Genomic DNA, 12,375 nt, shown 5'->3' with positions numbered 1-12,375 from the left:
TGCTGGTCAAGACACTCCTATTGTTCTAATAGATGGACTGGGAGCCTAGGGTCCTTTAACACCCAGCAAGATGCCTCATTTGGCCATTGTGGATTCAGGCAAGCCTAGGGTGAAACTGTGTTCATGGCTCATGGGCGGGGGAGACCCACAAGCCATCATGTTAGAGCTGAGCCCAGCACCCTCTGGCATTAGGCTTCCAATATACATGTGTGCAGTCTCTCCTTGGAAACTTATTTTAACCAAATATAAATTGAAGGGAGGAGATGTCTGCACTAGGCAGTCCTTAAAAAGAAAAAGCAAAAGCAGAGTTAAACCACAGGATGGATACTCTGAAACCGCAGCTGACAAACACATATGGGGATGGTGGGAGGAGAGACCCTGTGCTGCAGCGAGGCCCTGTGAAAGACAGGAAGCAGAGGACAGCCAAGATGCTCTCGTCACTGGGTCTGCCTGTACTGTTAGGCAAAGGCGTTCATTTGGTTGAGAGCCAGAACTTGAACACAGGGCCTTTGACTTGAGCCAGAACTCATTCCACTAAGACGGACTGTTCTCTGCTTTTCTAACATCATCTCTACCTCTGTTTGGCTGATATATGACTGATATATTCTACTGTTAAGTCCAAAGATTTTCTAAGTAGAAGTAAAAAAAGGAGGTAAAAACAAGAATGAGGGGAAAATGTCCCCCATAAACACCACTTCCCAACATAACTTCCTCAGGGTCCCCACTGAATCACAAGATTGAGAACTAGACAGGACCCTGGAGATCTAGAGTCAACCCTGTCACCCATAAGAGAAGACTGAGGCCCAGAGGGATAAGTGTCAAGGTCACGTACAGTTCATAAATAGCACAACCAGAATTTTGAAACACCTAGAACTAGGGATGCAAAGGCAGGAATCTCTTTGTGCAAGGTAACGCAGGTGGTGAGCAGCCCAGACGGCATCCAGCTGAGGGCCTCTGGCTCTGCTGCACTGGGTCTCCTGGATCACAAGACCCGTGATTCTAAAGCCCCTGGGCCACAGCAGGACACAGAGAAGCTTAAGCACCCAAGGTTTGGGAAGTATTTCATTCCTCAGTAAATTACTTTGGGATAAGAACCCCACCCAGCAGGCAGGCAGTGACAGGTGGTGATTACCCAGGAGATGGAGAAGGCGTTGGCTTCATGAGCTGTCCTCCCTGCCCCTCCGCCATCCCGGAAGCAGCTGCTCCTGGTACAGGGCTAAAGGGAGATTTCTGGTCTGTGAAGCCTATAACTTATACTGTGGGCAGACAAGAGCATGGATGCATCACTCTGCAAAGGCTCTCTCCGGTGAAGGTGTGACCTATCCCCATGCCCCAGCCAGATCCTTATGGGACAGCACAGGATGCATGGGCATCCTAACAGCCAATTTCACTTTCGAACCCAAAGCTTGGCGTCTAAGGGAGAAGAGGCATCCCACACCTGAATGAGTGTCATCGTCATCGTCCATAAGCATTTATTAAGTTTCTCTTCTATGCCAGGCTCTGTGCCAAATAATGGAGCTACAAGGAAAGGCAAAAGTACTCCCTGTCCTCAAGGCACTCACTAATCCTAATGGGAAGACAACATGCTATGTATAGATAGATGAGTACGGGCTAGATAAGAGGTGGTTTTTACATGGTGGTCCAATTTGTTTTCTCCTTTTTGCTTAAAAAATATCCTTGGATTTGAGGGAAAGTGAAGGCAAGTCCAAACAAAAACTATCAATATAAATTTATTTTCAAAAAGTGGTAGAGGGAAGCAGCCTCTGCCCCATAGGACACACCATGAGGGTAGCACCAACTCCCTCCATGCAGCCTCATAACTGAGCTCCCCTTGTGGGGCCGCCTTCTTTCATAAAGTAGAAGGAACTACTATGAACTCAGTTTGCAGATTCAAGAAAAAGATGAGAGACCCCACTTCAGAGAAGATGTCATTACCCCATTGAGCAGATGCCTGAGGACCAGACAAGGGTCACACACATGGCTGAGCCTTAGTCACGTGCAGGTCTGGGAAGGGTTCAGACGCCTCAAGGGGCCAAGAACAGAAGCCAAAGTGCTGAAGAGTCTACGTCCTGGCTGTCAGGAGGACCTTCCAATCTTTAAACATGCTCATGCTTTCCCACCTCCAGGCCTTTGCTCACATCCATACACTTTCCCTCTGTCTAGAAAAGTTCAGCCTGGAGGAAACTGAGGAGAAATAAAATTGTTGTCTTCAAATAACTGACAGGTCATCATGTGAAAGAGGGATCAGGCCTGTTTTGCTGGGCCTGGAGTCATCTGTCCTCAGACACTTCCTAGCTGGTGACTCAGGGCAAGTCATGTGCCTCAGTTTCCTAACTATAAAATAGGGATAATAACAGCACCCATCTCCCAGGGTTATTGTGAAGGTCAAAGGAGATAATATTTGGGAAGTGCTCAGCACAGAGTCTGGCACACAGTAGGCACCTAATAAATGCTTGCTTCTCTCTTTTCTCCCTCTTTCTTTCTTTCAGAGATCAGAACCAAAATGGCAGCAGTTACAGGAGGCAGATCAGGACTCAGTATAACAGAGAATTCCCTAACAATGAGGGATGTCTTTGAGAAGCGGTGAGCACCCTGCTGCTGGACATGTTTAAGCAGTCAGGGTTTCCTGTTACAGATGGATGTTGGACGACATGATCTTCAGGCCCTAAGCCCCATTCCCCAATATCCACCTATCCTGGGTTCAAATCCTGCCTCTTATGTGCCTATCCTGTGACCAGTCATGCTTAAGTGTCTAAGTAGGGGCTGAATTATCTGTAGAATGAGACTACTACTTGTCAGATTAAGGTGATTCATTGCATAAATTTACACGAATCGGTTCTGCACTAGTAATGAGGATGGTTAAACACCGGCTAATTCCTAGCATGAGAGGCAGTGGGGTTTAGGGGAGACAGAAAGCCAACCTGGGAGTTAAGAAGCTCTGGGTTCAAGTTCCAGCTTCTGGATCTCAGACAAGTCACTGGACTTTCTGTGCTCTGGGCAATCCCCTAAGTCTGTAGGTTACTGATGAGATGTTGAAGACCAGTAGAGGAATTTTTCACATCAGGAGTTACTATTTTAGGCCAAAAAAACCCCAAAACAAAACAAAAAAATCCCAACCAGAACAAAACTGAAAAACTTGTATCCCAAAGAGATCATAAAAATGGGAAAAGGACCCACATGTACAAAAACATTTATAGCACCTTTTTTGTGGTGGCCAAGAACTGGAAATTGAGATGTCCATCAATTGGGGAGTGGCTGAACAAGTTGTGGTATATGAATGTAATAGAATACTATTGTGCTATAAGAAATGACAAACAGGAAGACTTCAGAGAGGCCTGGAAAGACTTATATGAACTGATGCTGAGTGAAAGGAGCAGAACCAGGAGAACTTTGTACACAGCGGCAACCACAGTGTGTGAGGAATTTTTCTGGTAGACTTAGCCCTTGACTGCGATGCAAGGATCTAAAACATTTCCAAAGGACTCTTGAGGCAAAATGCCACCCACATCCAGAGAAAGAACTATGGAATTGAAAAGTAGAATGAAGCAAAATATTTTCTGTTGTGTTACGTTTTGTTTTGTTTTGGTTTTTCCCATGGTTTCTTCCATTCTTTTTAATTCTTCTATGCAACATGACTAATGTGAAAATGTGTTTAATAAGAATATATGTGTAGAACCCATATAAGATTGCATGGCATCTTGGGGAGGGAGAGTGGAAGGAAGAGGAGAAAATCTGTGGAAATGATTGTTGAAAATGGAAAATAAATAAGTTAATTAAAAAACCTGAAAAACTCACTGTCACAGCGTGAGGTTCCTGTAGTCTATGGAATATGTGGGACTGAATTTTGAATTTGAGAGGGGAGTTAGAAAAGAATTAAAAGTACATAAGGGGGCAACTAGGTGCTGCAGTCGATACAGCACCAGCCCTGGAGTCAAGAGGACCTGAGTTCAAATGTGACCTCAGACACACTAGTTGTGTGACTGTGGACAAGTCACTTGATCCCAATTGCTTCTAGAAGAAAAAAAAAGTGCATGAAAACTCTAAATATGCAGTTAATTTCCAACAAGGTTAGTACACTGTACCCTCTGGAATGCCTGCTTCATAGATAACAAACTTGCTTCCCTATTAAATCTCTTTCCATCTTCTGCCTCTCACTCAGACCTGAGTTCCTCCTGAGGGCATAGTCTGGTTGCAGTCTGACTCATTCCTCTGATTCATTGATTGAGCTGAGGAAGGTGGAATATCCCCTGCTCCTTACTGCCATTTCTAGGTTCTCCCTCCAACACAAATAATCACTATTATCTTCCCCTTTGATCTTCACATAAGTCATATCTACAACCCAAGCAGGATTCTGGTGGCTGTTGTGTACCAGTCTCCAAGACTTCTCTCTTAACTCGAATTCAATGTCTGATTCATAATCTTTCTCTCCTTCCCAGCTCTTGCCCTCATACTAGGGGACTTCAACATACATTTTGATGCCCCATCCAATATCTAGTCTCATAGTTCCTCAATTTGCTCATGTTCATCCCACCTCAGTCATGCCCTTGGTCTTACCATCGTCCAAAATGCACCACTTCCATGTTCAAGAACTCTGAAGTTCCCTTATCTGATCATAATCTATCATCATTCCACCTCTCCCTCTGCTTTGTCTCCCTCGGTTCTTTGTCTATATTGTGACCTCTAACCCCTCAGTCCCTAAATTCTTTCCCAGGCCATTACCCCTACACTACCTAACATTCTCTTTTCCCTATCTTGACCCCTTTGGTGAATCAGTTCAACTTACATCATCCTCTTCTTTTGAGTCTCCAGTCCTTTTATTTTACAATTGAGCAAGCCCTGCTAAGTCTCAGCCTTGGATCGTTCCCACTATCCACTGTCTTTGATCCTAGACATGTGTCACCAAACAAAGTTGGAGAAAATCACGAAACTGTGTTGACTGGGTCCACTACAAATGAACTTCAACTGGACCCTCACTACTTCTGGGCAATCCTACTATACCTCCCTTATCTATTCACCATCCCACTCCTCTAAATCTTTTATTCCTCCCCCACCCTCCCATGGCTTCCTCTCCCCACACCATCCTCTCAGCTGAGTGATTTGTCTCATAGTTTACTAAAAAAATTGAGGTCATTCTCTGAGTGCTCCCTCTTCACCCCTCCTCATCTCCCATCACCCAGATGTTTTCTTCCTTCATCCCTTTCAGTCCTGTCTCACATAGTGAGGTGGTCTTTCTCCTACACCCTTGGTGCAGGCCCTCAACACTTCATTGCAATAGCTATTGCAATAGCCTACTGGTTGATCTCTGGAACTCAACATTCCCTCCATTCCAGTCTGTCTCCACTGAGCTACTAAAGCCATCATACTTAAGTGTGGGTCTGCCCATGTCATTCCCCTACTCAATAAACGTTAGTGACTCCCTATCAGTTCCAGGATCAAATATAAAGACCTCTATTTGGTGTTCAAAGTCCTGTATAGTCAACCTGTCTTCTTCATTTCTAGTCTTCTTATGCCTTATGCCCCCCATGTACTCTTTGATCCAGTGATGCTGGTCTCCTTGTGGTTCCACTAACAAGACACTCTGTCTCTCAGCTCTAGGAATTTTTGTTGGCCATCCCACATGCCTTGAATGCTCTCCCTCCTCATCTCTTCCCTTTGGCTTCCTTCAAGTCCAAGCTAAAATCCCACCTTCTATAGGAAGCCTATTTCAGTAACCCTTAATGCTAGTACCTTCTCTCTCTTTCCTGTCTTCTTTTGTTGTTGTTGTTGTTTTTAAATATCTTATTTTTCCTCAATTACAGGTGAAAAATAATTTTTTAACATTCATCTTTAAATTTTGTCTTCCAAGTTTTCTCCCTTCCTCCTTCACTTCCCTCCTCCCTAAGATAGTAAACAAATCATGTAAAACATATTCCCATATTAGTCTTGTTATGGAAGAAGAAACAGACCAAAAGGAAAAAAACATGAAAAAATAAAGTGAAAACTAGTGTGCTTCAGTTTGCATTCAGACACCATCATTTCCTTCTCTGCAGGCAGAGAGCATTTTTCATCGTGAGCCCTTTGGAGTTGTCTTGGATCAATGTATTGCTGAGAAGAGCTAAGTCATTCACAGTTGCTCACTGCACAATATTGCTTTACTGTATGATGTTCTCTTAGTTCTGCTTACTTCGTGTTTGTATCACATGTAAGTCTTTCCAGGTTTTTCTGAAATCAGCCTGCTTGTCATTTCTTACAGCACAAAAGTATTCTATCACAATCATACACCACAACTTGTTCAGCCATTCCCCAATTGATGGACATCCCCTCAATTTCCAGTTCTTTACCACCACAAAAAGAGCTGCTATAAGTATTTTTGCACAAATAGGTCCTTTTTAAAAAAAATCTCTTTGGGTTACAAATCTAGTAGTGGTATTGCTGGATCAAAGGGTATGCACATTTTTATAGCCCTTTGGGCATAGTTCCTAATTGCTGTCCAGAATGGTTGGACCAGTTCACAACTCCACCAGCAGTGCATTAGTGTCTCAATTTTTCTACACTTCCTTCTAGTACTTATCATTTTCCTTTTTTGTCATTTTAGCCAATCTAATAGGTATGAGTTGGTACCTTAGAGTTGTTTTAATTCGCATCTCTCTAATCAATAGTGATTTAGAGCATTTTTTCATATGACTATATAGAGAGCTTTGATTTCTTCATCTGAAAACTGCTTGATCCTATCCTTTGACCATTTATCAATTGGGGAATTCATAATTTTCCACATATCATACATACAAACATACACCTATTCTCTTTTTCTTTCTCTCTCTCACACATATACACATACACACGCACACACACATGCACACAATATTGTTGGCACACTATTGTTTTCTTGTCATCTCCTCTATTAAGACTGTGAGTTCCTTGAGGGCAAAAACTATTTGTATTCCCAGTGCTTGGTATGGTGCCTGGCACATAGTAGGCACTTAATGTTTATTAATTGAGTATATAATTATGTGTTTATATTATGTATTACATTTATAAAATATCTTCATATCTATGCTCTAGTGGATATAATTTTGGGCCTGAATTTAGAAGACAATGGTCCAAATCCTGAATGTGCCACTTACTGTGCCACTCTGCAAATGTTACAGCCTCCTTAGAGCTTTTTCCCCAGTCTGTAAAAAGGCATGAGGAGAGGCTAGACTCCATAATATCTAAGATCCCATCTACATTCTAATATAACGTAACAAGATTGCAAGGTAGGTAAGACAGGAATTATTATATCCTTTGCAAAGACCTGAAGAGATTTGGCCAAGATTTCATCGTTAGGAAGAAGTAGCCTCAGTCCTCAATCACATGGCCTCCTATTCCAAGTCTTGTGTCTTCCCTTCAAAGAGCTCATGTGGGTCAGCCCAGCATCCCTTAAAAGCAAGCAGCACTGGATAGAGGAATTCAGTGACTGAGAAGAGAAGTGAGGTAAGGAGCTCAGATAACAGGCCAAGACTCATAAGGAGAGCCAAGAAATCTTGCCTGCACTTCCTGTGCCCTCTCCTGGAGACTAAGGGTGTTATTTTACATGTGAATAGCTCTGGTTTGCTCATTCAGTAAACATTTATTAAGAGTTTACTATGCTGGGAAAAATAATCTTTGTATCAAATTTCTCAGATAAGGATTTGGTATTCAACATATTTAGACAACTATCAAAAATATGTAAAACCAAGTCATTCCCCAGGAGATAAGTGGTTAAACAATATAATAAACTGTTCTGGAAAAAAACTGCAAATGGTTAATTACCACATAAAAGATGCTCCAAATCACTAATAAGAGAAATATGAAACAAAACAAACCTGAACTTTCAACTCATAGCCAGAAAACTGGAAAGGTGACGAATGATGGGAATGATCAATATTTTATGGGAAAATAGAAACATGAATGCAGTTGGTGGAGTTGTGAACTAGTACAAACATTCTGGAAAACAATTTGGAATTATGCTAAGATGACTAAAATGTCCACCATAATTTCTGACCTAGAGATTCCACTGTTAGACATACACCCCAAAGAGGTCATGAACAATAAAAAAAGGCTCCACACACACTAAAATATTTGCAGCAGGTTTCTGAAACAAAGTAGATGCTCATCATTTGGGAAATGGCTAAAGAAAATGTGGCATGTGAGTGAAATGGAATATTACTGTGTGGCAGGAAGCAATAAATACGAAGAACACAGAGAAACATGGAAAAGCATACATGAAATGATATTTGGTAAAGTAAACAGAGCCAAAAAAACCAATACATACAATAACTAACATGATGTAACTGGTAAGAATTATATCCACAAAGCTGAAAATGAATGCTGTAAAATTAAGAACAAATTTGGTCCCAAAGAAGAGATAAGAGAAGACACCTTCTCTCTCCACCCAAATCCGTTGCAGAAATGGGCAGGGGAATTGGGGGAGGGGGGTCTCACTAAGTGTGGAACATCAAATGTCAGATTTTAAAAAATATACTCTTCAATTTTGCTGAATTTTTTTCTCTTCCTTTTTTTCTAAAAAATTATTTGTTATAATTTGGAACCATGGCCAGTGAGCTATAAAACTGCATAATCTTTTGACCAACAATATCATTTCTCAGTCTGTACCCCAACAGATGAAGGGATGTCTGTAGCACCAATGCGATACCCACAACAGCTGTCATGTATATGCAGGCATATTTCCAGGGTAAATTCACAAAATATATAAACTCTTTTCCTCAAAGATGAAACCAAAATATTTATTCAGATACCAGAAAGTCATTTTCGCCACAAAGGAAGTTTGTACACATTACCAATAGAGGGAAGACCACCACCCCCAAGCCTTTCTTCCCATCAGGCCTCCCCACAAACAAGCTCCCTTAGGCAAAACTCTTCCCTCTCTTACTCATGCTAGCTGCTTTGCTCTACTCTGCCTGCTGCCTCTCTCTCAGTTCCACCTCACTCTCTCTTCCTGCTGCACCTTTCTTGCTCCATCCATTGAGCAAGCTCCTCCCGTCACTGGCTCCCTGTGACTTAAGCTGTGGACTGGGTCAAAGCTCAAAGCAGGTCATATGGGCCTATTAAAGGGCAGGGAAGATCTTCAAATTCCCTTAACATTACAATGTCTTTCCTAACATATGGTGCTGAACTGAACACAACACTCTAGGTAGTCTGACCAGGTTAGAGGAGAGCAACGCTATTTTTTTAACTTTTAAAAAAATGACACTTTATTTTTTCCCCATTACATGTAAAAACAATTTTTATCATTTAAAAAAATTTTTTTGAGTTCCAAATTCTTTTCTTCCTCTTTCCCCTTTCCCCTTCCTGAGACAATAAACAATTTGATATAAGTTATACATGTGCAGTCATGCAAAATACATTTCCTTATTAGTCCTGTTGTGAAACAAAACACAGACCAAAACAAATTAAAGGAAAATAAAGAAAGTAAAGAAAAAGTATGCTTCGCTCTGCATTCAGACTTCATCTGTTCTTTCTCTCGAGGTGGAGAGCATTTTTTATCATGAGTCTTTTGGAAATGTCTTGGATCACTGTATTGCTGAGAAGAGCTAAGTCAGTCACAGTTGATCATCTTGCAATATTGCTGTTACTGTGTACAATATTCTCCTGGTTCTGTTCACTTCACTTTACATCAGTTCATATAAGTCTTCCCAGGTTTTTCTGAAACCATCCTACTCATCATTTCTTATAGCATAATAGCATTCAATTGCATTCATATACCACAACTTGTGCAGCCATTCCCAACTGAGAGGCATCCCCTCCATTTCCTTTGCCACCACAAAAAGAGCTAGCAGGACTACACAAAAAATTTTATTGGTAACTTTTCTTTGTATCACCTTCATTTCCAATTATACCTCTCCCCACTCCCATACCCAAAGAAACAATCCCCTTAATAAAGAAAAAAAGTAGCTCAGCAAAACTAATCAATGCAGAGTTTGCGGTGTTTCATACCTACAATCCTTCACCTCTAATGAAAACTGAGTGCCTTTCCTTTGGCTTTCCTATCCCATTGCTGACTCATATTCTGAGCTTGTAGTTCACTAAAACTCCTAGGTTCTTTTTACATAGATGACGGTATAGCCCTGTTTCCTCATTCCTGTATCAGTGCAGTTGATGTTTTGAACCCAAGTGTAAGGGTTTACACTGATTCCTTCTGATGTTAACTCTAGGTCAGCAAATTTTCATGACTCGGTCTATTAGCTCAGATCAAGAAACACATATGTGAACTTTCAAAAACTATTCATTTTCTATCACTGCTTTCAGAAGAAAAAGTTATGGGGCTAGAGCCATGAAATTAGTTATCTTATATCTCAACAGAGGTAGAAGAATATATTGGAAATCAATAATAATAAGAAATGGGCTGATCTAAAAGCCAAAACATGTTTCTCTGGTACTGAAAAATAATTTAGAACTATGTTCCCAAATATACTAAACTACATACCTTTTGACCCAGTGATATCATTACTGGGCCTACACACCAAAGAGATCAAGGAAAGAGGAAGAAGGTACATATGAACAAAAATACTTGTAGCAACTCTTTTTGTTGTAGCGAACAACTAAGAACTAAAGGGCTGCCCAACCACTGGGGAACAGCTGAGCAAACTGTGTTATATGAATATAATAGAAAAGTATTGCAACTTGAGAAGACTTGTATGAAATGATACAGAATGAAGTGGGTAAAACTGGGAGCCCAATTTATACAATAGCGGCAGTACTACAAAGAAAAACAACTTGGAAAGATTTAAGAACTCCAGTCTCAGGGAGCACATGAAGATAAGGCATGCACACTGCTTCGAGAGCCAACAGCCTTAAGATGCGGAATAAGACATACATTCTCAGACTTGACAAATACAGATTTCTTTTGCTTATGATTTTTTGCTATAAAAGATCATTTTTCTTTTTGAAATGAGGGGCTGGAACTTCTGGTCCTTTTAATTTTATTATGAAATTGATTTACTTTTAGTTTTCAACATTCACTTTTAGAAGACTTTCAATTCTAAATCCCACCCTCCACTGCCTCTCCAAGATGGCATGCAATCTGATATAGGCTATACATGCGTAATCATATTAAACATATTTCCACATTAGTTATGTTGTGAAAGAAGAATCAGAACAAAAGGGGAAAACCACAAGGAAAAAAAACAACAAAAAAAAGAGAGCAAATACTCTCCTTTGATCTGCATTCAGACTCCACAGTTCTTTCTCTGGATGTGGATGGCACTTTCCATCATGAGTCTTTTGAAGTTGTCTTCGATTCTTGCATTCTTGAGAAGGGCTAAGTCTATCATAGCTGATCATCGAACAACTGTGCTGTGTACACTGTTCTCCTGGTTCGGCTCACTTCACCCAGCATCAGTTCATGTAAGTCTTTCCAGGTTTTTCTGAAACCTACCTGCTCACCATTTCTTATGGAACAATCATATTCCATCACATTCATATACCACAACTTGGTCAACTATTCCCCAATGGATGGGCATGCCTTCAATTTCCAATTCTTAGTCACCAGAAAAAGAGTTGCTATAAATATTTTTTGTACAAATAGTTCCTTTCCTTTTTTTTTTTTTAAATCTTTTTGGGATACTAGTACTGGTATTGCAGGATCAAAGGGTATGCACAGTTTGATTGCCACACACACACACCTCTGACAGCCTTTGTGGGGTGAAGCAGTGACTGGGGATTTCCAGAAATCATAGGAACATTGAGCCCAAGTTGGAAAGAATTTTGGAATTCATCTCAGACTTCATTTTACAGATGAAGAAACTGAGGTCCATGGAGGCTGAGCAACTTGCCCAAGAGCATACAAGTAGAGATATCAAGAGGTGGAATTAAAAGCCAGGTCCTTACATTCTAGAGCCAAGGTCCTTTCCATGGGACCCAGGCTACTTGCCCTGCTGTTGTGGTCTCTCTGCTTGATTACCTGTTCAGTGGTGCCAGGGTTTCTGAGCTTGAAGGCTTGCCACAGATGGAAGATGGTTTCTCCTCCCTTGGGTATAAGGGGTTAGAACTTTCTGATATTTGAGGCTGGTGGTTCCAGTTTTTGGAATCCTGTTGTCATAAGGCAAGATCATGGATCCACCCCCTCACCTTCATAGAAAAATACTGTTTGGCATCCCCAGCTGTTTGCAGTCACAGTACCACCCACGTGTGGCCTCTGGATGCAGCTGTGATTGACATGAAATGTTTCCCCCAGACGCGGGGGAGGCCAGAGTTTGCTGAGGACAGAATGGATAGAAACAGGTTCAGTGAAGGGATGTATTTTTTTTCTAACAGCTGGGAGGAAAGGAGTCTTTTTCCCGTGCTTTGAAAGGAAGGCGTACAAATCAGGACTGAACTGTCACATGTCCATGGACCCTCATGAGGACCCTATTGCTG

Source organism: Notamacropus eugenii, chromosome 5, assembly GCF_028372415.1.
Source record: "Notamacropus eugenii isolate mMacEug1 chromosome 5, mMacEug1.pri_v2, whole genome shotgun sequence".
Taxonomy (NCBI): domain Eukaryota; kingdom Metazoa; phylum Chordata; class Mammalia; order Diprotodontia; family Macropodidae; genus Notamacropus; species Notamacropus eugenii.
The sequence above is the reverse complement of the archived record's forward strand: the minus strand, read 5'-3'. Positions refer to the sequence as shown.